Raw genomic sequence first — 26,121 nt, 5'->3', positions numbered from 1 at the left:
GGACCACGTCATGACCAAGGTACTCATCGATAACGGCTCCAGTTTGAACGTAATGCCCAAAAGCACATTGGAGAAATTGTCGTTTAATGCTTCCCATCTAAGGCCAAGTTCCATGGTGGTCCATGCCTTCGACGGCAGCCGCCGAGAGGTAAGGGGAGAGATCGACCTCCCTGTACAGATAGGGCCTCATACCTGTCAGGTTACATTCCAAGTGATGGATATTAACCCGGCTTATAGCTGTCTTTTGGGACGCCCGTGGATCCACACGGTAGGAGTCGTTCCCTCTACACTCCACCAAAAACTGAAGTTCGTAGTGGAGGGGTATTTGGTCATTGTATCGGGGGAGGAAGACGTCTTGGTAAATTGCCCGTCCTCTATGCCATATGTGGAATCCGCGGAGGAGTCATTGGAAACGGCCTTCCAATCTTTTGAGGTAGTAAGCATTGCCTCCGTAGATTCCTTCTCTGGGCAGCCTTGCCTGTCCGATACGGCAATGATGGTGGCCCGGGTGATGTTGGGGAATGGCTATGAGCCCAGAATGGGTTTAGGCAAGAACAACGGCAGCAGAACCAGCCTGGTAAGCACCAGAGGAAACCGCGGGAAGTTTGGATTACGCTATAAACCCACGCAAGCGGACATAAGGAAAAGTGTCGCGGAAAGGAAGAGCAGAGGCCAAGGTTGCAATTGGGACGACAAGTCGAAGGGATCCCGCCTTGCCACATCAGTAGGAGCTTTATAAGTGTGGGTCTAGGACACGAAGGCCAAGTCGTCGCGATATGCGAGGATGACTCTCCGAGTGGGTCAGCTTTGGTACGACCATGCCCTCCGGGTTTCCGACTAGGAAATTGGCGAGCGGAAGAGCGCTCGGACATTTACGCGACAAGCATAATGTAACCCTTTGTGGCTTTTAAACTCTATGGTTGTGCCTAGGCTTTGGAGTTTCCTTTTGTTAAGGCATTATGTCTTTTGTTCCTGAATTGATAATATAAAGATCTTTCATTCATTTGCATGTTTATTTCTTTACGCTTAAAACGCCAGATCCGACGACGAGTCCCTCGAAGGTACTAATACCTGGGACCCGACCATCGATTTCAAGCAAGAAGCGGGTCAGACGGAGAGTGAAGAGGACGAGGATGTGGGACTTCCCCCAGAGTTGGAGAAGATAGACACTCAGGAGGACCGAGAGATGGGGCCTCATCAAGAAGAGACAGAACTAGTGGACTTAGGAACTGGCAATGGGAAAAAGGAAGTAAAGATATGCACGGGTATGACCGCACCCATCCGTGAAGAATTGATGGACCTGCTAAATAACTACCAAGACATCTTTGCTTGGTCATACCAAGATATGTCTGGTTTGAGTTTTGGCATCGTACAACACAGATTACCTCTAAATCCTGAGTGTTCCCCGGTAAAACAAAAACTGAGGAGGATGAAGTGATCGAGGCCGTACCTGAATCAAATAAATATTAAAATGTAGTAACTAGGAAGTGATCCTAGGTCATTTCCCAACAAAAAATGATACACCAAATGTTCATAACAGATAGTAGGAAATAGTAAAAAATTGGGGGGGGGGGGGTTGTTTGCTTTTGTAAATTAAATAGCGAGTAAAATTGAATTAGAAATTATCAGAATTAAAATACGTTGCTTCCCCTTGATTCACAAGCAAGTCTCTTATCCTAGGTTGTGAGAATTTATCCTTTATCAGTTCAACCACTTAATCCAACCCTAAATTAAATTACTAAGCGAAATTTAACATAAAGCATTCATTATGTGATTAAGCATCACACACACCGATTACTCGTAAACGATCATTAAGCATGAACGTAAATTAAGCGCAAAGACAATTGATCACGCACTAAGCATGCATGAATTAATAGCAACAAATTCAGAGTAATTAGTGAAGAGGAAAAACTGAACAGAATTTAACAGTAATAATAGAATCTCAAAGAGAACTGTGCTTGATCTTCAAGAGAAAATAATGTTGTGGACTTAGACTTCCATTAATCAAATAGAGAACGAAATTTTATTGATAAAACTAAAAGTCTGAACTGAAATTGTAAAAAACGAAAATAAAAGAGAAAGAGAAGAGAGACTAAAACTAAAAATGAAAAATAGAAGAGAGAGAGAGAGAGGAGAGCTAAACTAGAACCTTGGTGCTGTTATATAGTTTTCCAGCCCCAAAGCTTACAAATCTGTTTTAAATCCAAGCCCATAAATAAAATCAAATCAAATCTAGATAAGATAAGATAAGATCTAGATGAAATAATATCTAGATGAGATCAAATCTAAATAATATCTAGATAAGATAAGATAAGATCTAATTTTGTAGAATAAAATAGTCTGCCCTCTTCAAGTCCAAGCCCAATTCTGGATTCAAGTCCAATGCTTCATTAATTCTTGAAATTAGATTAAAAACATCAAATCAGCTGAATGTGCCCAAATAATAAAACTACCTAATTAATTTGACAATTAAGACTAATCAGTAATTAAAATGGTGCAAAAAGGGTTAAGAAATAGGAAAAAATAATGGCACATCATGAAGCCCGAGACGTCCTTGAAAATAAAAGAAGAGGTAAAGAAACAATTTGACGCTGGCTTTTTGGCTGTCGCTCGGTACCCAAAATAGGTTGCCAACATTGTACCAGTCCCTAAGAAGGATGAGAAAGTACGAATGTGCATAGATAATCAGGACCTGAATCGAGCCAGTCCCAAGGACAATTTTCCTCTGCCGCACATTGATATCCTCGTGGATAATACGGCCAATTTCGCTTTGTTTTCCTTCATGGATGGGTTCTCTGGTTACAATCAGATAAAAATGGCGCCAGAGGATATGGAAAAGACTACCTTTGTCACCCTGTGGGGGACGTTCTATTATAAGGTGACGTCCTTTGGACTCAAGAACGTCGGGGCAACTTATCAACGGGCTATGGTGGCTTTGTTCCACGATATGATGCATCAAGAAATCGAGGTCTATGTGGAAGACATGATTGCCAAGTCTAAGACCGAGGAGGAACACCTTGTCAACTTGCGGAAGTTGTTCGAAAGGCTTAGGAAGTATTGATTGAGGTTAAACCCCGCTAAGTGCACCTTCGGGGTCAAGTCATGGAAATTACTGGGTTTCATTGTAAGCCAGAAAGGGATAGAGGTGGACCCCGAAAAGGTGAAAGCCATCCTTGAGATGCCATAACCGCGTACCGAGAGGCAGGTCTGAGGTTTCCTGTGGCGTTTTAACTACATTGCCATATTCATATCACAACTCACCGCTATTTGTGAGCCGTTGTTCAAACTCTTACGCAAAAACCAATCCGTCCGCTGGAATGAGGACTGTCAAGAGACATTTGGAAGGATCAAACAGTGTCTCATGAACCCTCTCGTGCTTATGCCGTCGGTGCCCGGAAGACCTCTCATCTTGTATATGACAATTTTGGACAAGTCAATGGGGTGTATGCTGGGGCAACATGACGAGTCTGGGAAAAGGGAGCCCGTTGTCTACTACTTGAGTAAGAAGTTCACGGCCTGTGAAATGAACTACTCCCTGCTGGAAAGAACATGTTGTGCTTTAGTCTGGGCGTCCCACTGTCTAAGGCAATACATGTTGAGCCATACCACCTGGCTGATACCCAAGATGGACTCGGTCAAGTACATCTTTGAGAAGCCTGCTCTCATAGGGCGGATCGCTCGGTGGCAGGTTTTGCTACCCAAGTTAGATATAGTCTATGTCACCCAAAAGGCGATAAAGGGAAGCGTCTTGGCGGATTATTTGGCTCAGCAGCCTCTCAACGACTATTAACCCATGCATCCCGAGTTCTCGGATGAGGACATCATGGCCTTGTTTGAGGAAAAGCTAGACAAAGACCGGGACAAGTGGATCATGTGGTTTGATGGAGCGTCAAACGTTCTAGGCCATGGCATTGGGGCAGCATCGGTCTCTCCGGATGACCAATGCATACCTTTCACAACCAGGCTAGGGTTCAACTGCACCAACAACATGGCTGAGTATGAAGCATGCACCCTGGCCGTCCAGGCAGCAATTGACTTCAATGTCAAGCTACTCAAAGTGTACGGAGACTCGGCACTAGTGATTCACCAGCTGAGAGGGGAATGGGAAACTAGAGACCACAAGCTGATACCCTACCAGGCCTATATCAAGGAATTGGCTGGTTTCTTCGATGAGATCTCCTTCCATCATGTTCCCCGAGAGGAAAATCAAATGGCAGACGCGCTTGCCACATTAGCGTCCATGTTCCGGCTAACACCACACGTAGACCTACCGTACATTGAGTTCAGGTGTCGTGGCAGACCCACACATTGTTGTCTGGTGGAAGAGGAACGGGACGGTAAGCCTTGGTATTTCGATATCAAGCGATATATTGAAAGCAAAGAGTACCCACCGAAGGCTTCCGACAACGAAAAAAGGACCTTGAGGAGATTGGCGGCCAGCTTCTTCATGAGCAGAAGCATACTATACAAGAGAAACCATGACATGGTTCTGCTACGCTGCGTGAACACTAAGGAAGCTGAAAACATGCTGGGGGAGGTCCATGAGGGCTCTTTTGGTACGCCATGACTAGAAAGATCTTAAGGGCGGGTTACTATTGGCTCACCATGGAGAGCGATTGCTGTCTCCATGTGAGGAAATGTCACAAATGCCAGACGTTTGCAGACAATGTCAATGCTCCGCCCTTGCCTCTGAATGTCTTGGCCGCACCGTGGCCATTTTCCATGTGGGGAATAGATGTGATTGGGGCCATAGAGCCCAAAGCTGCGAATGGACATCGTTTCATCCTAGTGGCGATCGATTACTTCACTAAGTGGGTCGAAGCCGCATCGTACGCTAGCGTCACCAGGAGTGTGGTGGTTAGGTTCATTAAGAGGGAAATCATTTGCCGATATGGTTTACCGAGGAAGATTATCATGGACAATGGCACCAACTTGAATAACATGATGATGGGGGAAATGTGCGAGGAGTTTAAGATCCAACATCACAATTCCACACCCTACTGACTAAAGATAAACGGAGCCGTGGAGGCAGCCAATAAGAATATGAAGAAGATTATCCAGAAGATGACTGTGCCATACAAAGATTGGCACGAGATGCTCCCATTAGCGTTACACGGTTACCAAACCTCAGTGCGCACATCAATCAAGGCAACACTATTCTCATTGGTATATGGAATGGAGGTTGTGCTACCGTTCGAGGTGGAAGTCCTGTCATTAAGAATCTTGGCAGAATCTGGATTAAAGGAATCGGAGTGGGCCCAAGAACGTTTCGATCAGCTTAATCTCATAGAAGGCAAGTGTTTGGCCGCCATGAGTCATGGGCGTTTATATCAGAAACGAGTGAAGAACGCTTTTGACAAGAAGGTATGCACACGCCGGTTCAGCGAAGGGGACTTGGTGCTGAAGAAAGTCTCCCAAGCTCTGAAAGACAACAGAGGAAAGTGGGCCCCGAACTACGAAGGGCCTTTCGTTGTAAAAAGGGCTTTCTCCGGAGGGGCCCTGGTGCTCACCAACATGGATGGCGAGGAGCTACCTTCACCCGTGAACTCCGATGTTGTCAAGCGATACTACGCTTAGGATCTAGGGCAATTGAGGAAGTCGCTGCATGTTCTTTTATTTTTGTGTGTTCTTCTTGGTTTCCCCCAGGGATTTCTGTCCTCTATATTTTTCTCATCGCAATCTTTTAAAAGAAAAGAATGTGGGATTGAGGTTTCGGTCCTCACTTTGTGCTTTAAAATATGTGCAGTATTTGATAACCTGAGCCTTTTCGCTCAGTCCATGGGATGCCCCAAGCGCTTAATTGAAACTGAACCCGACCAGCTTTCACTAAAAAGATTATTGCATTTGAAAATGCTCATGCATACGCATACACATGCATATTTGTTATCCTATGACAGGAGTAGAATCGTCTTAGGCGATGGTCAAATACCGAGCCAAATCCAAAGACAGAGACAAATCGAGGTAAACGGTAACACGGCCACAGTTTGTTGTGCCTAAATCTACCCTAAGGGGGTTCGAGTAAGCGAACGCCGACCCATAGAGAGCGCATACCTGTGTTTTCCCAAATATATATATATATATATATATATATATAGGGTTAGGTCGCCTGGGCGAGAACCCTTGCACCTGGAAACATAAAAACGAGGGGAGGGGGAGTTTCTCTCTACCCAAAACTCCCCTCCCTCATTCAAAAAAATGCAGCACCCACGAGTTTTGCAGGTTTTCACTCCTAGGCCACCATTTTTGCGCTTTTGCTTCCATTTTTAGTGTCGTTGGTCACTCCATACAAGTAAGTGCACTATCCTTTGGTTTCTAGCTTTCCATTGATGCCTTTTATGCTTTGAATGGTACATAATTTGACCAATGCCGTGAGACAATTTGGGGCAAGTTTATGCTTTGTTTCTTTGAATTGAGGGGTTGTAGGGGATGGTCTTAGGCCTAGGTTGTGTTCTGAAATGATGGGGCAAGCCACATTGCCCCCATTCCCTTGTTGTTGGTACCCAAAAGTGCGTCCACCAAGTGCTCGGTGAAATGCCTCAATGGTATTTTTGCCTAAGTTTGTAAATATGGCTTTTAGATTGGATTTGTGTATGTATGATTACCATTTTTGGATGCGGACAGCTTGAAAAAATTAGGATAAATGCCTAAACATGACTTAGGCCTAGGGGGCCCGAGCCTTTGTTTGTTGAAGTACAAGAAGGCATGAAAGTGAGAGCATGTTGGTGAGGTTTCCCCTTAAGGCCAGCACTTGGTTTGGGCTGCACCATGTTTTCCTTGTACCTAGATAGTGTGAAAATGTTGTTCACCATGTACATGTGTATGTTGAATAGGTAGCTAAATGCTTTGCAAATGTGCATATATGTTGAAAATGGCACAAAAATGCTTCTCAAAGTAGGAACATATGATATGAAATTGCCTTTCAAGAATGTGAATAAGTAGTACAAAAATTGCTTTTCTAATGAAGGTGCGACATGAAATTGTTTTCAAATGAGTGTAAACATGTGCGAATATATAACATGAAGTTGCCTCTCAATTGTATGAACATGTATGTGAATGAAATGTGAACATATAGCAAAAAGAATGGGGTAGGTAGGTAGCAAAAGCCTTGGAAAATATGTATGGATAGTTTGACACATAGCGTAAGGAATTTCTTTACCAAAAAAGTATGAATGTATGAATATCCTAGGAGAACCCACACATTAACGTGTAAGCATTCCTTTCAAAATTCATATGGATATTCATGCTTTGTTGGAAAAAGGGTACGCTGTTTGGCTCGATTTGGCTTTCGTTTTGATTAAGTTTTTCCTGAACTGACTTCCCAAATGTTTTTGCAGGAAATGGCTCCGAAGAAACTCTTCACGAAGAGGTCTAGAAGAGATGCCACAGGAGAAGGGTCCAGTGCCGCCCTAGATTTCGATAGTCATCGTTTCTGGAGTGCTGAGCACCAGCAGCGCTTCGAGGCCATCAGGGGATGGTTGTTCCACAGGGAGAGGCGAGTCCAGCTCAGGGAGGATGAGTATACGGACTTTTAGGAGGAGATAGCTCGCTGACGATGGACACCACTGGTGACTCCCATGGCCAAGTTTGATCCTGAGATAGTCCTAGAGTTCTATGCTAACGCTTGGCCCACGAAAGAGGGAGTTCGGGACATGCGTTCGTGGGGGAGGGGTCAGTGGATTCCCTTTGACGCAGATGCCCTCAGCCAGTTCCTAGGTGACCCACTAGTTTTGGAGGAAGGGCAGCAGTGTGAGTTCAACCAGAGGAGGAATAGGGCTGACGGGTTCGACGAGGAAGCCATTGCCCACCTGTCATGCACACCGGGGCAGGATTTCGCCTGGACCACTACAGGGAGGCGGGTGCGAATCATGCGCACCAGCATGACCACTTTGACCCAGACGTGGATGACACTGCTGCTAAGTAATGTCTTGCCTAGCGATCATAACTCCAATCTCCCTCTGCCTAAGTGCCAGTTGGTGTATGCCATTCTGACACGGATGAGCGTCCTCGTGACCCAGGTGATTGTTGACGCCATTTATTTGTTTGCAGATATGGCACCCACCAGGCACCCTCTGGACCCAGATAAGTCCAACAGAGCCCTGGGGTTTCCAGCGTTGATCACGGGCCTCTGCCAGTCCTACGGAGTTCCCGTCACCCCCAGTAAAGTAATCCGACTGCCGATCACCCGAGCCTTCATTGAGAAGTATTGCACGCCTAGGCAGACGCAGGGTGATGCACATCAGGCCGCAGACGCACCACCACCACCTCGGCAGGCTGATCCAGCTGGGTCACTAGGCATGGAGCGTTATCTACAGCATTTGGTTCGCCAGCAGGCGGCCAACCACCATGGGCAGGTGCAGATACATGAGTGTCTCTACCGGTTCAGCCTCAGTCAGCAGGGGCAGGGTTCCACCCCTTTTTTATGCCCTACCCTGGAACAGTTTGGGGCTGAGGTTGCATGGCCTGGAGACTGGCCCGATGCCCAGTCAGGAGAGGAGCCTGCAGGATCCCCCGGTGAGGCAAAGGAGTCCCGTATGGATGAAGATATGACTGACTTGCTCGATTTCTTGGGAGGAAGCGGAGCCATGTGACCGAGGTCACCGCACTTTTGTTATTGACATTATTGTCTTCTGTTATTGTCTATATTGCTATTAACATTGTTGTTTTCTGTTATTGTCTATATGGTTACTAACATTACTGTTTTCAGTTACTGTTTTTGTTTCTGTTAAAATTTGGCGTTATGGCTCTCAGTTATTTCGTCACTGTTTTTATTGCAACTTACCATTGCATTTTTTTTCGTTTACCTTGCGGTTAGACGTGAGTAGGTAGTGTGCGCCCTCGTACGCACGACCTTTTCAAAGAAAAGAGAAAAAAGGAAATAAGCAAATTATAATAACTTAAAAAGGGAAAGAAAAAAAAAGGGAGAAAAAAAATAAGTTGTCTAGCTAAAAAGCCAACATGCTTTTGAAAAGAGATAACTTCCAGCTTTTCTTTGGGAAAAAAAATCACTGATCATAACCAGTTTTTGAAAAAAAATGTGTGTATACACCTGAAGGGTGAATGCTGTGAAAAATTTCCCGAACGCCCAAAATGGACTAAGATGAATGCATGAATTGATAAAAGAACATATTTTGGAAACACTGGGTTGACTTAAATAGGGAAAATGAATCCTGAGCCCTAGTGTCACATGACCATAAAAACTTGATGCTTGAGTGTCCACATGGGTGCATGCATGACCAGTTTTGCATAAAATTTCCTAATCATCAGTGTTGCATGTGTATCATGGAAATAATGTGGGACATCTCCTTTATCCACGAACCGCTGGCCAAACCCTGACATATACCATGTCCAGCCGTTCTACAAGCCTTGAGCCAAGATCCCAACTTACCATAAACCTTGACCCAGGGTGAGAATGTCAATCCTTGCCCTCGGAAGAAAGCAAAGAAGGAAAATTTCCAATCAAAGAGTGAGAGAAAGCAACAAAGAAGGAAAATTCCCAATCAAAAGAGGGGAGAAAGCAAAAAAGAAAGAAAATTCCCGATCAAACATCAGAAGAAAAAGAAATGTGCAGAAAGGTCTTTGGACCAGACAATATCTGAGCAATACAGAATTGTCACCAAGTAAACAAGAAAAGAAAGGAAACCACGACCTAAAGTGGTCATCTCCCTTTGATTGCCAACCAAAATCCTGTGTGTCGGTGACTTGTTCGCCTCACACTAAACAAAAGCAGAAAAGGAAAAGGCCAAAAAACACTCAAAGCCAAATTTCCCACCAAAAAAACCCCCATTCCCAAGAAGAAGTCCTATTGATCCATGATCACGCATATAATCTTTGATTTGATAGGAAATGATTTGCAAAATCAAGTCATGACATATCTATGGTTCGGAATAAGGATGAAACACTTACCTGTGTGAGGTTGATACACTTTGAGTGATTTTCCTCTATTTTTATTGGACCCAGTGTTTCCTCTAAATGGTCGTTTAGAAACGAAATGCTAACATCCAAAATCTCATTTATGGTTATGAGAAAATTTCATCAGCATACTCTCCTTCCCCAATAGGCGCATTGTTTTTCATCAAAAAATCATATGTTGCTCTGAACAGTAGGAAGTTTTGTTTCTTTACTAAAAGCATGTTCACATTTTAGTGAAAAAAAAACTTGAGACTATTTTAGTCTCACAACTATCAAGAACTACGTAGGTCTGAGTTCCTCATCACAAATTGAGGATACATAGGAGCAAGAGCCTCGCTTTTGTCAGCCGCCCCACAATTTTTGTCACACTGACCCTGAAGTCAGGTGACGTGCGGAGATACACAAGCAGTTTCTCCGCACCATCTACCTCTGTCAAGCACTAACCCGTGAAGTTAGGGGGCAAGCGGAGAAACCCAAGTGGTTATCCGTATAAACTTTCTTTTGCTATCTCTAAGACTCAACGCATGATATCATGCAGAGACTAACGTCGTCTTCTGCACCCTTTGTCAATCACGGCCAACAAGCCCGTTGACACGCGGAGATTTATGTCGTCTTCCGCGCAGACTACCTCTGTCAAGCACTAACCCGTGAAGTTAGGGGGCAGGCGGAGAAACCCAAGTGGTTATCCATATAAACTTTCTTTGGCTATCTCTAAGACTCAACGCATGATAGCATGCAGAGACTAACGTCGTCTTCTGCACCCTTTGTCAATCACGGCCAACAAGCCCATTGACACGCAGAGATTTATGTCATCTTCCGCGCAGACTACCTCTGTCAAACACTAACCCGTGAAGTTAGGGGGCAGGCGGAGAAACCCAAGTGGTTATCCGTATAAACTTTCTTTTGCTGTCTCTAAGACTCAACGCATGATAGCATGCAGAGACTAACGTCGTCTTCTGCACCCTTTGTCAATCGCGGCCAACAAGCCCATTGACACGCGGAGATTTATGTAGTCTTCTGCGCAGACTACCTCTGTCAAGCCCTAACCCGTGAAGTTAGGGGGCAGGCGGAGAAACCCAAGTGGTTATCCGTATAAACATTCTTTTGCTATCTCTAAGACTCAACGCATGATAGCATGCAGAGACTAACACCGTCTCCTGCACCTTTTGTCGTCTTGACCCATGAAGTCAGGTGACACGTGGGGTTGCCTTATGGTTACCCGCACCTTTCGTCAACCAGGGGCAAACGAGCCCATTGACGTGCAGAGACTAACATCGTCTCCTGCACCTTTTGTCATCCTTACCCGTGAAGTCAGATGACACGCGGGGTTGCCTTATGGTTACCCGCACCTTTCGTCAACCAGGGGCAAACGAGCCCGTTGATGCACAGAGACTAACATCGTCTCCTGCACCTTTTGTTGTCCTGACCCGTGAAGTCAGGTGACATGCGGGGTTACCTTATGGTTACCTGCACCTTTTGTCAACCAGAGGCAAGCGAGCCCGTTGACGCAAAGAGACTGACATCGTCTTCTGCACCTTTTGCCATCTAGGGACAGTGAGTCAGGTGGTAGGCGGAGATACCTTATGGTCATCCGCGCCTTTCGTCAACCGAGGGGAACGAATTCGACGGTATCAGGATGATGTTGGTGGTTCGATGCTGATCATTCTCAAATATTTTGCAGGTTTTTACTCTCGTCGTCCGGAAACATTCAAGCCCAACTACGCGCGAGATTCTTCTCTTCTGGGCAGGGACGATCAAGTGTGATGGCGAAGGGAAGTGTCGTGGTTGTCCAACTTTGTCTTTTTCAAGACACTGAAGTTTGTTGGTGCTTCTGATGCATTTTCTTTTCTTTCTGAACGATAGGTTCCGCTGGCAGGGATATCGACTAGCCGAATGATGTTCCGCTCAAACGAAATTAGTGTCTTATCTTTACTTACCTTTTATCTCCAATAAAAGACAAGTAAAGAGGGGCAACTGTCATACCCTAATTTCGTCCGGGGACCATCTGTTTGGTGGGATGCGACCTTCGCTTGACCGCTTCGAGGTACTTGACACCCATCGTTAGGCAATCCGTGAAGTTCCGTGACCTGTCGGGAGTCAAACGGAAGCATTATTGTGCAATCCGTAAAGTTCTGTAACATTCAAGAAGTCAAAGAGGGGATGGTTGCGTAATCCGTAAAGTTTCATGACATTACGGAAAGAAAACAAGTATTGTAACGGAAAAAGAATCAGCAAAAAAAGGCAAAGGGGGTGTATTTAGTAAGCAGGGGTGTGCAAATAGCAATCAGGCCCACTTGGGCCTTCCAGGATGTTCTAACAGAAGGCGGTGCCTTCTGGTGGAAGCAACCTAGCTCGCCTGGGTGAGCTGGGCGGCAACCACCTCCCTCTTTTCCCCTATAAATAGGGGAAATAGGGCAGAGCAAATTCGTTCAACCCTCCTGGTATCTGAGATTCACTTAAAATTAGTGAGAAAAATTGTTTCCGTGAAGAAAATCCAAACCGAGGCATTTCCGTAACACTTCCGAGACGTTTCCGTGGGCGATTTTGTAAGGGTTTTTCACCGTTCTTCATCGTTCCTCATTCGTTCTTCGTCGTTCTTTGGCCTTCAACCGGTAAGTTCCCGAAATCGAACCTTTCAATTCATTCTATGTGCCATTAGTGGTCCCCACTTGTTTTGCGTACTTTATTTTTATTTCATTTGCATTCCGTACTCCCTTTTGACGTGCTTTAATCATTTATTTAAGTCATTTTCTCGCCAAATCAAAAATAAAATAAATTTTCACTGATCATTTGAGTTGTAATATCTTTTAATCTCTGTTAGAATAAAATACGACCGATCTTTCACGCTGTAACCACATTGAAAACCAAAAAGAGACAAAATAATAATAAAATAATCAAAAATATTTTTGAATAAAATAATAAAAAAAATCAAATGGACGCTTTTCTTTGGGATTTTTCTTAATTGAATTGACTAATAACCAAAGTGAAACTAAGGCTAAAATTAACTCACAAATCAAGCTTCGTCATTAAAAAATCACCTAAAAACCATTTTAAGGTCCAACGCCTTGAATGGTCCTCTTTGCTTTTATTTGGTTAAACGTGGACTTTTGAAAGCCTAAAGCCAACGCATAACTTTGTCACTACTTTCAAGAAACCAAGAGATCATTAATAGTCCAATGCCTTAATGTTTTCTCTTCTTTCAAAAAGGATCAAAAGATTGTTTAATGGTCTAACACCTTAAATGACCTTTTGTTCAGTCAAAATATATCTTGCAAAAAAAAGATAAAAACAACTTAACCAACATTTTGTTCTCAAAGAACTACGTAGGTCTGATTTCCTCATCACAATTGAGGAATACGTAGGAGCAAGGGAAATACCCTTGTCGACCACAAAAAGATAAAAAATACAAAGGGCGTAAAAAGACATAAAAACGTAAGAAAGGGAAAATAAAACAATTTGAAGTCATATTGGACACTTGATTAAAGGTTTTCGTCCCTAGTGACAAACGCGTGGGGTGCTAATACCTTCCCCGTGCGTAAATATAACTCCCGAACCTTTCACACTTAAAGTTCGTAGACCACACCTTTCCGGTTTTTTCTGACGTTTTCCTCAAATAAACGTTGGTAGCGACTTCGCGCATTTTCCTCCCATGGAAGACGCACCCATGAGTCTCGCGTCGCCCTCCCGCCGAAGGGTAGGTTGCGACACATGGCCTCCATGTCGGCCTTCATCTGCTCTTGCACCTCCTCTACTTCACCCATTACTCTAGTTCTAGCACAGGTTTGGTAAGGGCACCGTAAAGCATGTTCTTTTCTTTTTTTTATAACAATGATTAAGTTCATTTTTTTTCAAGGAAAGAATGTAATGAGCAATGCAAACAATGAAAAGCATGGATGTATGCGAATGATACACAGTTGAAGTATTGCGAATTTTTACGCAGGACATGGGGTTGAATCAATTTAGATTTTCAACATGGTCCATGACACCTTTGTCAAGGTGAAATTGGAAGTAATAAGTACATCAACAATCCTAAATGTGTTTGGCAGTAGACGAAACAGTGATGTAACTTGATCCATCTTTTGCCCTAATTTTTTGCAAGATGATTACTTCCATACTTCAACTTGACTTTATGAACCTTTTCATAAAAGCATGAGCTTGGTTCAATCCTGTCGCAACCTACCCTTCGGCGGGAGGGCGACGCGTGACTCGCGGGATGCGTGTTCCATGAAAGGAATACGCGCGGAGTCGCCACCAACGTTTATTTGAGGAAAACGTCAGAAAAACCGGAAAAGACGCGATCTACGAAATTTTAAGTGAAAGGTTCGGGAGTTGTATTTACGCACGGGGAAGGTATTAGCACCCCACACGTCCGTCCCAAGGGACGGCAGCCTTTAATCGAATGTGCAAACATGACTTTGATTTTTACGTTCCCTTTTATGTCCTTATATCCTTTATACCCTTTTTATATTTTTTTCTTTTTTGTAGTCGACAAGGGTGTTTCTCTTTGCTCCTACGTATTCCTCAATTTGGGATGAGAAAATTAGACCTACATAGTTCTTTCTTATCAAGTGATTCTTTTTTACTTAAGTGGTGATAATTTTAAGGCGTTGGACCTTAAAAATGATCCATTTTACTTAGTGGGAAATTGAAATGACAAACTTCAAAAGCCTATTTTTATGGACGAGCTTGACTAGGCGAGTTGATTTTAGCCTTAGTTTCACTTTAGTTATTAGTCAATTCGATTAAGAATGAGAAATCCCAAAGAGAAAAACGTCCGATTGATTTTCCGCTTTATTTTGCTAAAAGATGTTTTTTTTTATTATTATATTATTTTTTACCTCTTTTTGATTTCCAACGTGGTTACGGCACGACCGAACGGTCGGAATTCATTTTAACCGAAGTTAACGGATAATACAATTCAAACGTTCGGTGGAAATTTATTTTATTTTTAAGTTAAGCGAGAAATGACTTAAGTAAAATGGCTTAAGCACGTCAAAAGGGGGTATAAAAAGTAAACAAAACGAGAATAAAAATGCACGAAACACAATGTGGACCACTACGGGTACATAGAATGAATCGAAAAGCTTGGTTCGAGGTACTTACCCGTTGAAGATCGAAGAACGATGAAGAACGAATGAAGAACGTCGAAGAACGGTCGAAAACCTTCAAGAAATTCCTCACGGAAAACGTTACGGAAACGTTTCGGAAGCGCCTCGGCTTAGATTTTCTTCACGGAAACAATTTTTCCAAGCAAATTCGAAAGAGAGAGAAGTGCCTAAGGGGCTGAACCCTTTTCTTCTTCACTTCCTCCCCTATTTATAGCAAAATAGGGGAGGTGGTTGCCGCCCAGCTCGCCCAGGCGAGCTCAGCTCGCTCAGGCGAGCCAGGTTGCTTCCTCCAGAAGCAACAGCCTTCTGGAGGAATATTCTGGAGGGCCCAAGTGGGCCTGGGTGCTATTTGCACCCCCATTTTTACTAAGTACACCCCCCTCTGCTTTTTTTTTGTGATTCTTTTTTTCGTAAAGTTACGGAAACTTACGAATTTCGTAACGATACTTGTTTTCTTTCCGTAATGTTACGGAACCTTGCGGATTACATAATCATCCCCTTTTTGACTCACGGAATGTTACGGAACCTCACTTAATTATGCAACGATGCTTCCATTTGATTTCCGGTGTGTCACGGAAATTTACGGATTGTGCATCAATATTTTTTTCAGTTTTCCGGCATGTCCTGGAATTTCACAAATTGCCTAATGATGGGTGCCAAGCACCTCACAAGGACCAAAGAAAGGTCGCATGTCATCAAGCAAAGGTCCCCGGACGAAATTAGGGTATGACAGTTGCCCCTCTTTACTTGTCTTTTATTGGAGATAAAAGGAAAGTAAAGATAAGACACTAATTTCGTTCCTCTCAATTTGACGAGAGTCACAGGTGACCATAAAATCTCCACATGCAAATGACTTGTTGTTCCCGGAATTTCACAAATTGCCTAATGATGGGTGCCAAGCACCTCACAAGGACCAAAGAAAGGTCGCATGTCATCAAGCAAAGGTACCCGGACGAAATTAGGGTATGACACTAATTTCGTTCCTCTCGGTTGACGAGAGTCGCGGGTGACCATAAAATTTCCGCATGTAAATGACTTGTTGTTCCCGGAATTTCACAAATTGCCTAATGATGGGTGCTAAGCACCTCACAAGGACCAAAGAAAGGTCGCATGTCATCAAGCAAAGGTCCCTGGACGAAATTAGGGTATGACACTAATTTCGTTCCTCGGTTGACGAGAGTCGCGGGTGACCATAAAATTTCCGCATGTAAATGACTCGTTGTTCCCGGAATTTCACAAATTGCCTAATGATGGGTGCTAAGCACCTCACAAGGACCAAAGAAAGGTCGCATGTCATCAAGCAAAGGTCCCCGGACGAAATTAGGGTATGACACTAATTTCGTTCCTCTCGGTTGACGAGAGTCGCGGGTGACCATAAAATTTCCGCATGTAAATGACTCGTTGTTCCCGGAGGAACAAAAGGTGCAGAAGACTATGTCAGTCTCTGCATGTCATCGGGCCCGCCGCCTCTGGATGACACAAGGGTGCAGAATGACCAAATTTTGTCTCTGCGTGTCATCGGGCCCGCCGCCTCTGGATGACAAAAGGGTGCGGATAACCGTAAGGTATCTCCGCGTGTCATCGGGCCCGCCGCCTCTGGATGACACAAGGGTACAGAATGACCAAATTTTGTCTCTGCGTGTCATCGGGCCCGCCGCCTCTGGATGACAAAAGGGTGCGGATAACCGTAAGGTATCTCCGCGTGTCATCGGGACCGCCGCCTCTGGATGACACAAGGGTGCATGTCACATGACCTCAGGGTCAGTATGACAAAGATTATGGGGCGGCCGACAAAAGCAAGGCTCTTGCTCCTACGTATCCTTCAATGAGGAACCCAGACCTACGTAGTTCTAGATAACTTGTGAGACTTGAAAAAGTCTCCACCAGAAGATGCCTACATCTCCGGAAAGGGCGCAGATGACCATATTGGCCTCCGCTTATCAATCACACTCGAGGTGCGGATAACCGTAAGGTGTCTCCGCAGGCTACCCGCTCTTGGGTCATGGTAACAGAAAGCAGTGTGGTCGACAAAAGCGAGGCTTTTGCTCCTACGTATCCTCCAATGAGGAACTCAGACCTACGTAGTTCTGGATAACTTGTGAGACTTGAAAAAGTCTCGGTGTTTTCTCCACTAAAAATGCAAACATGCTTTAGCAAAGAGACAAATATTCCAACTGATTAGAGCAGCATATGCTTTTTTGAGTGACAAACAATGCGTCTACCAGGGAAGGAGAGTCTGCTGATGAAATCCCCCATAGCCATAAATGAGATTTTGGATATTAGCATTTCGTTTCTAAATGACCATTTAGAGGAAACACTGGGTTCAACAAAAAATAGAAGAAATCCACTCAAAGTGTATCAATCTCGCACAGGTAAGTGTTTTATCCTAATTCCGAACCATAGATATGTCATGACTTGACTTTACAAATCATTTCCTATCAAATCAAAGATTACATGCGTGATCATGGATCAATAGGACTTCCCTTGGAAATGGGTTCTTTTGGTGGGTTTTTCGGCTTTTGTGTGTTTTTGGCTTTTGATTTTTTGTTGGCTTTTTCCTTTTCTGTTTTGGTTTTGCGCGAGGCGAACAAGTCGCTAGCACACGAGATTTTGGTTAGCAATTAAAGGGAGAAGACCACTTTAGGTCATGGTTTCCTTTCCTTCTTTTAGTTCATTTGGTGACAATTCTGTATTGTTCAGATATTGTCCGGTCAAAAGACCTTTCTGCACATTCTTCTATTTTCTTTAATCAGGAACTTTCTTTCCTTCCTTTTTTACTTTCTCCCATTCTTTGGTTGGGAATTTTCTTTCTTTTTTTTTTTCTCCCACTCTTTGATTGGGAATTTCCTTTCCTCTTTTTTTCTTTCTCTTTGATTGGAAATTTCCTTTCCTCTTTTTTTCTTTCGAGGGTAAGGATTGACATTCTCACCCAGGGTCAAGGTTTATGGTGAGTCAGGATTTTGGCTCAAGGTTTGTACAATGGCTAGACATGATACATGTCGGGGTTTGGTTTGGCTCAAGGATAAAAGGGATGCCCCACATTATTTCCAAGACACAAATGCAAAAATGATGATTTGGAAATTTTATGCAAAACTGGTCATGCATGCACCTATGCGGACACTCAAGTGTCAAATTTTTATGGTCACGTGATGCTAGGGCTCAGGATTCATTTCCTCTATTTTAAATCAACCCAATGTTTCCAAAATATGTTCTTTTATCAATTTGTGCATTCATCCGAGTCCATTTTGGGCGTCCGGGGAAATCTTCACAGCATTCACCCTTCAGGTGTACACACATTTTTCAAAAATTGGTTATGATAAGTGAATTTTTTTTCTTCAAAGAAAAGTTGGAAGTCATCTCTTTTCAAAAGCATGTTGGTTTTTCAGCTAGACAACTTATTTTTCTTTTTCTTACCTGCTCTCTCTTTTTTTTTATCATTATCATTTGTTTATTTCTTTTTCTTGTTTGTTTGTTTTTTTTTCCCTTTTTTTTTTTCAAGAGGTATTTTGCTACCTAAGCATATGTATATTTTTGTGAGGTGTTTTTGCTATATACATGCATATCCAAGGTATCTTGCTACCTAAACATACATATATATGTTTTGTAAGGTATTTTTGCTGTATACATGCATATCCAAGGTATCTTTCTACCTAAACATACATATATATATTTTGTGAAGTATTTTTTGTTTACATACATGCATATCTAAGGTATCTTTCTACCTAAACATACATATATATATTTTGTGAAGTTTTTTTTTGTTTACATACATGCATATCTAAGGTATCTTTCTACCTAAACATACATATATATATTTTGTGAGGTATGACTACCTTCCGAGCTTGCGCTTGTTTTATTTAAATTCCCAGGATCATGAGCAACTAGGTGCGTCCTACTATAAAAAGTGATCAAATAACAAGCATAGATTCAAAAGGTACTAGGTTCCCTCCTAGTAGCGCTTCTTTAACGTCTTTAGCTGGACGCCTAATGATTTGTCGGTCATGGACCTAGTACTTTGCTTACCTTTGGCTTTGGACTTGGTCGCCTATTGGTCAGCCATGTGGTGTAGGTGTACTCTAACCTTTTTATGGATGAGCTGAGGTGAACTTTAGAGGTGGTGGCGGTGTGTCTATTGCCCACTGCCGGCCATCCCCAGGCTGCTGTGGTGTTTCGCCCTGCGCCTGCCTGGAGACGCAGTACTTCTTGATGAAAGCTCGATTACTAGGGGGCTTGATGACCTTGCTGGGGGCAACAGGCACTCCCTTGAACTGATAGAGACCCGTATTTAGAGCTGGCAACTCCAAGACCCTGTTGGCCTTCTTCGGGTCCACTAGGTGTCTTGCAGGCACGATCCCTACAAATAATAGATGACATCAGAAATCAGTTGGGGGAGGTGCATACTTACCTATGTCATGATGGCATGAGCTTGCGGGGGGGACGGGCGCCCTATAGGGCTGACAGAGGCCCGTAACCAGAGCTGGAAACCCCAGGGCCCTGTTGGACTTCTTCAGGTCCACTGGGTGTCTTTGTGGGTGCGATCCCTGCAAACAATAGATGGTATCAGAAATCAGTTGAACCATATGCATACTTACCCACGTCGGGACGACACAGACCAACTGATACTTTTGCAGGGGGAGATTGGCATTGCGGTCGCTGGGCAAAATGTTGCTAAGTAGCAATGTCATCTATATCTGTGTAAGAGTGGTCATGTCGGTGCGCATGATCTGCACTCGTTTCTTTGCAGCTGCACGGGTGAAATCTTGCCCCGGTATGCATAGTAGCTGTGTGATAGCCTCCCTCTCTGGTTGTGCTTGCACAGTTGGTCGCCCTCCAATATCAGGGGGTGGCCCAGGAACCGTTAAAAGGAAACTACTAGCCCCTTAACCGGGAGTGCAAGTCTCGGTTAAGCATTTAAGGGCAGAGGACCTTAAATTATCTTAAGGTGTGGATGTGGAGCACACTAAAAATGAGGACACGTAGCCCTTTAAAGGTGAGGGCGTGCAGCCCTCTCAAGGCGAGGAGGTGTAGTCCTCTGGAGGTGACGGCGTGCAGCCCTCTGCTGGCGAGGACATGTAGTCCTCTCAAGGTGAGGGCGTGCAGCCCTCTGTTGGTGAGGACGTGTAGTCCTTTCAAGGTGAGGGCATGCAACCCTCTGTTGGCGAGGACGTGTAGTCCTCTAAAGGTGAGGGCGTGTAGCCCTCTGTTGGCGAGGACGTGTAGTCCTCTAAAGGTGAGGGCGTGTAGCCCTACGAAGGTGAGGACATGCAGTTCTCTGATGGCGAGGGCGTGTAGCCTTCTGATGGTGAGGACGTGTAGTCCTCTCAAGGCGAGGACGTGTAGTCCTCTGACGGTGAGGGTAACTAGTACCCAAGGTGAGGGCGTGTAGCCCTCTCAAGGCGAGGACATGTAGTCCTCTGGAGGTGAGGGCGTGCAGCCCTCCGATGGTGAGGACGTGTAGTCCTCTCAACGGTGAGGGTAACTAGTACCCAAGGTGAGGGAGTGTAGCCCTCTCAAGGCGAGGACATGTAGTCCTCTGGAGGTGAGGGCGTCCAGCCCTCTGATGGTGAGGACGTGTAGTCCTCTCAAGGCGAGGGCGTGCAGCCCTCTGTTGGCGAGGACGTGTAGTCCTCTAAAGGTGAGGGCGTGTAGCCCTACGAAGGTGAGGACGTGTAGTCCTCTCAAGGCGAGGACGTGTAGTCCTCTAAAGGTGATAGGTACAAGTACCCAAGGGTCCACCCTTATGAGAAAGCAAGAGATCGACTCATCGAGAGGGCCGGTCATCCTAAATCCACAAGATTAGATGTAGGAAATCTATGCAGTTACCATGATTTTTAGGGATGCAGATGCATGCAACCTTTGTCGTGAAATTTGGTAAATGCGGACTTCATATGAAACAATGCAATGTAATGGAAAGTTGTACAATGTTCATGACATTCTTTCCCTATTTTGTGATTTTGATTTTGATTTAATTTTTTTGGAAAACACAGATTGACTGTCCTTTTGAAAGAGGTGATAATTCATGCAACCTCATCCTATCTTTTTGCAAATCTCTCTGGGAACTCCCTCAGAGTGTGTGTTCTGTTTGATTTAGTCACTTGACCATTTTGGAGTGACGGCAATGGATTCGTTTGATGTTTGATCAATCCATTGAAATCCTAGGGTTTGTCCCCCTTTTTTGTTAAAAACATCGATGGGTGAGAACTTTTGATCGGCCCCTATGTTCACTTGAGGCTCATGCATGGTGCCCCTCATTGCCCCAGTGTAAGGCTTTGAGGTACCAATCGTTGTCTTTCGTCATGACCTTGTAGGAGGGAACCTATTGGGTGAGAACTTCTAATCTGCCCCTAGGTTCGCTTGAGGTTTTTGCATGGTGTCTTTCTTTGCCCCAGTGTAGGGCTTAGAGGTACCAAGTGTTGTCTTGTTTTCACGACCTCGTAGTGAGGAAGAATGAAAGAAGCAGTTGATTCTTGCAAAAAGAATTTTCCAAGGACGAGAAATAGTTGAAGGATCTTTCAGTTGATGGATTAAGTCAAATGACTCCTATGTAGAAGCAAGATGTTTTGATGTCTTGATGATGCTAAAGGATCAAGTGCTTCTAAGTTTTATTCAAGACAAGAATCCAAGAAAATCAAGATATATGATCAAGTTTGATCTCTTAGAATCTTTAGGAAGAAGTTTCCAAATTGAAACAAACAAAAGGTTTGACCAAAGAATTCTATCATTTCAAATTGAGATTTGCTCTCTGGTAATCGATTACCAGCAGTTGAAAATGTTTTAATTCAAATTTTTAAAACCTGTAATCGATTACATAAGTCTTGTAATTGATTACCAGAGGGGATTTTCAGAAAATAATTTCCAAGAGACATATCTATTCAAATGTTTTATGAACGGCCATTCAAATGTTTTAAAGAGAGTTTTCATTGCCCAAACAGTTTTATCCTCTCGAAAGATCAGGAGTTTTTCTGAACTGAAATATCTTATCCTCTCAAAAAGATTCCTTGGTCAACCACTTGCATATTCAATAAGGAATTTTTGATTGATCTTCATTTTACAATCTACCTCTTTTAAGAGAGATCTCTTCTTCTCTTCTTCTTATTTCTGAAAAGGGATTAAGAGATCGTGGGTCTCTTGTTGTAGAGGATTCCTGAACACAAGGGAAGGGTTGTCCCTGTGTGGTTCAGGCTTTGTAAAAGCAGTTTTACAAAGAGAGTGAAAAATCTCAAGTGGGTTGCTTGAGGACTGGATGTAGGCACGGGAAGTGGCCGAACCAGTATAAATCAAGTTTGCATTCCTCTCTTCCTTTAAACTTATTTTATTTATTGCTATTTATCTTTTGCTTTAAAGAAGTTTATTTTGAAATGTCTTTTGAGGAATTCATGTTAAGGGTGCATTGTTAATCCAAAAAGAAAGAGTGATAGTTCAATTGGGGAATAGTCTTTTCATCTTAATTCAACCACCCCTTTCTTAAGATAACTGAGGCCATTTGTCCAACATCCTATTCTTGACAACTCACTTCTCTCTAAAAAGACAGACTTTCCGGAATGAGGTCACATGAACGTCTTGAAAACACAGTCAATCAAATGCTCCTTTTTTTTCTTTTTGAACCCTTTTTTTTATTTTGGAACTTATTTGTTTTGGACTTTACTCGTTGTTTTACAGCAACCCCACCAACGTGCAAGACGAGTAATCTCTGATTGAACGGTCTTGGAAGTCCAAACTCAGGAGCGCAGGTTGCTTGAGCAAACAGACCAATGGCTTACACTCACATTCCGGTGGAATTTGAATAAGAAAATATGTGTTTGTGAGAGGATGAGAGAGACAAGGATGTCCATTTTATCCATATCATTTAGCATTGTAACTGTGGTTTATAATAATGGCATAAACTTGAAAATCCTGATGAGTCATTAGAGACAGCTAACAACAGCCTTCAAAATTGCCCCATGTGTGGAATCTTTTGTCAATGTCAGGATTTACACGCGATTCTCCTCAAATTTCAGCCAGCCCGCATCAATTAGACCTTGCACCTTACGCTTCAGAGCCCTACAATGCTCAATGGAACGCCTCGGGGCTTCTCCGTGACAAGCACACGTTGCATTCGAGTCGTATTCTTGGAGAAATGGAGGTTGATGAACCTTGGCTAGGATTATGGCTACCATTGAATTATCAAGTAGATATGGGAGCAAGTCAGCATAGGACACTGGAATTGGGATGAATTCTACAGGCTTTCTCGCTGCAAAATTCATTTTTGGTTGGTGTTTTTGGTTTTGCTAAAGGTGGTGTTCGTCATTGGAAGTGCGGTAGACATGCTTTGTGGTTGATTTTAGGGATGGCCTTTGTGGATAACTGGGTGGTGGGTAAGGAGGAGGTTTGTTATTGGCTGAGTAATGACATTGTTGGGTTGGTGGGAAACTTGGCCGTATAGGAATGGTAGTCACAGCATGGGTTTCTCCCTCTTTCTCACCCTCTTTATTTGCCCCAGTTTTCTCATTCGTCCAAGCAGGATGATTAAATTTGCCTCTTTTCAGATCCACTTCGATCTTTTTGCTGGCGAAGACCAAATCCGGAATCCTTTGAGGGTGCGCAACCCACTATCTTTTCATAGTAGAGTATCGATAATGTGTCTACCATCACGATCATCGTCTCCCTTTCCATCATTGGGGGTACCACCTGGGCCGCCAGATCCCTCCACCTTTCGGGCGTGTTCTTTGAAAGATCCATCCCCATTTTTGCAAATGTTCTGTAGTTGTATCCTATCCGGAACCATATCAAAATTGTACTGATACTGCCTAACAAAGGCAACCATTAGGTCCTTCCAAGAATGGACTCGGGAAGATTCCAAGTTAGTGTACCAGGTAACAGCTACCCCAGTAAGACATTCTTGGAAGGAATGTATCAGCAATTCCTCATCTTTTGCGTATTCCCCCATCTTCTGACAATACATCTTTAGATGGTTCTTGGGACAAGTAGTCCCCTTGTATTTGTCAAAGTCCAGCACCTTAAACTTGGGAGGGGTGATGATATTGGGTACTAGGAACAACTCTTCTAGGTTAGGAAAGGCATAATCTTTACCTCCTTCAATGGCCCTGAGCCTTTCCTCTTTCCCATTTCTGCCATAGCATGAGGGTTTTTAACCGCTGTGGAATGTGAGGGTTGTGGTTGTGGGTGACACTGAGGGCCCTCCAAAGTGTTTTCAAAGGATATACCACCAACTGCTTGCCCTTCAGTGGCATATCCGAGCCAAGGCTCGAAGTCAACTAGATCGTGGTGGGGAATTTCATGTGTCTCCCCCATGGTTTGAGAGATATGTGCCTGATCAGATTGAGATTATTGGTTCTCAATGAGTATCGGAGTGGAGTTATTGAGATTTTCATTGAGAGTGTATGCCACATTGGGTGGTGTATAGTTGGGAGGCAAGCCATATGATGGGAAGGCGTGCTCGTTTTGAATTTGCACATCATGGGGTCGTCCGTACTTCCCAAATCTTTGCCTACCATATTTGAGGTTGGATGATTCATTTGCTTGAGGCCAGATGGGAGCATCGGGTTCACCTTAGCGACAGCGCTAGTAGCGGCAACCATAACCGCATTGGCTTCCATTATCTTCTTCATGCTCATCATGGCCTCCATCATTGTGGCCATTTGCTCTTTCATGGCCTCCATTTCGGCCTTCATCTTCTCTTGCACCTCCTCTGCTTCACCCATTACTCTAGCTCTAGCACGAGTTTGATAAGGGCGCCGTAAAGCATGTTCTTTTCTTTTTTATAACAATGATTAAGTTCGTTTTTCTTTTTTCAAGGAAAGAATGTAATGAACAATGTGACCAATGAAAAGCATGGATGTATGTGAATGATGCAAGTTGAAGTATTGCAAATTTTTATGCAGGACATGGGGTTGAATCAATTTAGATTTTTCAACATGGTTCATGACATCTTGGTCAAGGTGAAACTGGAAGTAACAAGGACATCAACAGTCCTAAATGTGTTTGGCAGTAGACGAAACAGTGATGTAACTCGATTCATCTTTTGCCCCAATTTTTGCAAGAGGGTACTTCCATACTTCAACTTGACTTGATGAACTTTTTTCGAAAAAGCATGAGCTTAGTTCAACCCCGTAATCCAAGGAATGGCAATTATGATCGCCAATACTTCAACAACCTTTCATAGGGATGAATGGCTCAGGCATACTTTAAGCTATGCATGGAAAATGTAATTATGAAATTGAGATGCCCGAAGAAACATCATTTCCTGGTTAACCATGCATTAGGTACCATGTTCAATTATTTTGTTTTGTTGTTGTGTGTTTTTTTTTTTTTTTTTTTTAGAAATGGGTTTATGATCCCAACATGGTTGGCTCATGGTGCCTAACACATGCAACTAAGAATGTAGTGTGAAGTTTCACGCTTCCCTTTTTTTGTTTTTGTAGAGGAAAACACAAGGATGAGCAAACATGAAAACAAATGGTATGCAATTTTGCAGATCAAAAAGTTTGTTGAACGCATATGCATGATGATGCAATGACTCATGCAAAATGTGATGCTGGAATATGATAACGGACAAATGCATGAACGATATGTTCATTATGATGCCATGAAGAGATGCTTATGCGATGCATGATATGAATGCATTTTACGGACACGAGAGCCCGGAAAATTATCTCTTCTTACTTGCGCATTTGGGGGCGCAGTGCCCCATGTGTACAATTAAGAAGGTGATATGAACCTTCCGGCTTCCCGTGACAAAGGACGAGACCAACATAAATTGCATGCTAGAGATAAAATTTTGGAGTGACTTGATTCGCACTGATTTTTGGAGTAAAAACGTGGGATAAACTCATTTTTTTCAAAAAGTTATAACTAGTCAAGATCTGAGCGACAATACAAACTTCCTAGCGGTTTCTAATCATATGGTCCATTAAGTCTATCATATGCTGACAATAGCTGAGAAGTCCGTGGATCTCCTTGGGGGCGGAGTAGGTGTCCGCCATTGCTTTGGCCTTGGCTAGCAATCGGGGAAGTTCTTGACTCCTGTTCAAAGTAAGAGCAAATCGTTCCGTCCACATTGTTGCCTCTTGGTGCAATGAATCAATTACCCTTTCCCTTGCTTCCC

The 26,121-nt window shown here is 43.5% G+C and overlaps 1 pseudogene; it reads left to right on the top strand.

Moving 5' to 3' along the window:
* Positions 1-7,552: 7,552 nt before the first annotated feature.
* Positions 7,553-26,121, top strand: part of LOC114374224 — a 30,266-nt pseudogene continuing 11,697 nt past the window's right edge.

The sequence above is a fragment of the Glycine soja genome, chromosome 2 (assembly GCF_004193775.1).
Source record: "Glycine soja cultivar W05 chromosome 2, ASM419377v2, whole genome shotgun sequence".
In the NCBI taxonomy this organism is placed as follows: domain Eukaryota; kingdom Viridiplantae; phylum Streptophyta; class Magnoliopsida; order Fabales; family Fabaceae; genus Glycine; species Glycine soja.
This window is presented reverse-complemented; position numbering and strand designations above follow the sequence as displayed.